A 2,953-nucleotide genomic window follows, 5' to 3' on the forward strand; every position below is an offset into this window, starting at 1 on the left:
GTAAGGAATGACTGCATCGCTGTGTATTTCGTGTGTGTGTATGTGTACGTGCATGCATGTTATTACGTGGAAATATCTGGATTTGTGTTTTTATCTACATGTATGTGTGTGTGTTAGTGCATTACATCGACAGCGTGAACAAGTTGGTACAGATCCTTTTCGTAAAGGAGTATTTACCTCAAATGTGTTTGTGAATTCAGTGCATGCAGAAAGATTAGTAGAGCCAATCAGTGGAGTTTAAGAATAGTATATAACTATATAGTTAACTATTATATTTTTAAGGAATAAAATATGCACATTTGTCACTAACGTGTTATGGACAATAATATTTCCAACTACCTTTTGAGGATGTAACACAAATGCTCTTTTATCATTATAAAAAACATGAATAAGTGCAGAATCCTTGTCATATTTTGTTTCAATCAAGTTTCGTCAAAACGTAACTGATGTGTTCTACTAATATTTCTACATTCACTAAAATCCATGTGTATATTGCCATTTAGATCTTTCTTGTTCTTTGGTTTTTGCTTGCCTATTGTAACTATTTCACAGCAAGCATTGTAGAGTACACATGATGTACTTTCTGTATTGAAATGTGTCACATGATGCAAAGTCATATCATAAAAAACTGTTTTCACCCATGACACTCATTCTTTACAATGGTGTTTGACAACAAAAATTGTGGTGGTAAGCCCATATTGTTTGAGAAACAACAAACTATGATATCTTGTAGACTTCTCTTTATTGATATTAATGTGACAGTCATATTTGTACAAACTAAAGGCTGAAAAGTTAGCCTCTTGGTTTTGATGTGAGATGTATAGACAACATGTAGTGCTGGATCTTGGCAATATTATCAAGTTGTGGTCAGTCTTATGCAGTGTGTGTCCCTTGATGATTCCTTTCTAATGAACTTGATTGCCTTTGGAATGGACAGCATCATGTTGGTACATCATACCTCATTGGATGTGAGGGTTTAATGGTTCAAAGTGAAAAGAAAAACTTTTGTTTCGGCCATCTGACCAGTTTTATTCAATGTTATGGGAAACAGTTTCCTATGTTCAGCTTCAGATTTAGTTTATCATATTTCTCCACTGTAGCTCAGGTCAGCTATAAGCTGTATTCAGGTCTTTTTAAAGTCAACTGTATGATTTGTATACACGTGTGTGTGTGTTTGTGTTGTATGTCCGGGTATGTTTGTGCATGTAAATTTGTATGTGTGTCTGTATACATCATCGTCATACCATGGTGTATAAAATCAGTGGTGACTTGGTATTAGATTTTGCCTCTCATATCCTGAGTACACACTCTTTCAGTACTGCCCTAAACTTCCTGGATCCATTATTCCGAAGTATTGGATGTGTTGGCTCAGTAAGTAGAGCGGCTGTCTCACAATCGGGAGGTCGTGGGTTCGAACCCCGGCCGCGTCATACCATAAGACGTTAAAAGATGGGAGTTGCTGCTACCTTGTTTGCCGTTCAACAGTAGAAAAGGTTAGAGCAAACGTCGATCTGGCGCTGCTCAGTGGCTGCCGGGCCCACGATCAATTTGGCAAAAAAGAATTTCCATTTTCGGACAATAAAATTTGGAGTTTATATCCAAAACAATTATTATTATTATTATTATTATTATTTATGGAGAGAGCTATGCATTGCGTCTGCCTCATTGTAAGTTGTTTCTGTGGCTTGATCCTTGTTTGATAATGACAGCTGTCGTGAGTTGTTAATGGGCCAGGCATTGCCTTCATACATGTTTTAAAGTTGCCACAGGGAACCTTGAGGAAAGAATGTATCACATTTGTTGTATTAAACTTATCCCAAATTGTGGCGAGTTTATCCAAGAAAAGATTACATGTTGATACTTCTGACACCTGCAATTACAGCTGTAGGACTCAGTTTCATTCACTGGGAGTTTTGTGTTTTAGTCTAAATGAGTTGGTCATGCAGGGCACGAGTCTTTATCAGAGTTGGAATTTGCATTACCAAAATGAACTAATGATCTCCTATAGACGTAAACTACTTTTGTGGGAACAACTCTCGCTGTACCGCATAGCAGTGACATCCCCTGGTTTGAAGTTCTTTGCATCTTCAAAGAGTGAGGTTAATACACTGACCAGTATAGTGCAGTACAGGATAGGATCGAAAATCAGTGTGGCACTCGTGTATTTCATTACAGTGTCACTGGACTAGAGTGTACACGAATGTTAAAGGGTGTGTTCAGATCTGGTTGAGGTGAGGATTTAGCTTTTAACGTTATGCGCGATATTCAGAAACCATTCTATGAGATGTCAAAAAGCATGCAATTCTAAGGGGTATCAAAAGTTTATTTGATGAACATTGGTTTTGAAATGGCTGAGATATCCCAAAACAAGGTGAAACAAAGAGATCCTAATAAAAGGCATGGCCTGTCTCCTTTTATTATTATCACTTTTTGGATATCTCAGCCATTTGAAAACCAATTTTCATCAAATAAACGTTGAATCCTTCTTAAAATTACATGCTCTTTCATATTTCATAAGAGATTTCTCATTATCTCACTTAGGAATGTTCAAAACATGAATCCCCCCTCAACCAGTACTGTACAGTCCCTTTAAGCTTTTATGCAATAGGCTGTCCTGTAGGTTAAACTAAATATTGTCACGCATGACATACATGTATCTGCAGAAATATGCATACATTACAGATACAGATTTATCCACTTCTTTGCCAACCAATCGTGGGATAGGAGTGGTTCCCCTCCTCTGTTTCCTTCAGGCTACCAGGTGCCCCCCCCCCCTGCCCCCCCCCCCTCCTCCCCCCCCCCCCCCCCCCTCTCCATCATTTGTCTTGCAAGGAAAGACTGGTACCTATTCACTTCTTCCCATAACCTTGAACTGCTAGTGTAGTTATGCAGTCAGTCAAGTCCACCTGTTTTTTCCAATCCCAATCCCCCAATCCCCTGGAGTGCTGTCAAG

The sequence above is a fragment of the Diadema antillarum genome, unplaced genomic scaffold (assembly GCF_040938485.1).
Source record: "Diadema antillarum isolate AM-2024a unplaced genomic scaffold, OU_Dant_1.0 seq00002073_RagTag, whole genome shotgun sequence".
In the NCBI taxonomy this organism is placed as follows: Eukaryota; Metazoa; Echinodermata; class Echinoidea; order Diadematoida; family Diadematidae; genus Diadema; species Diadema antillarum.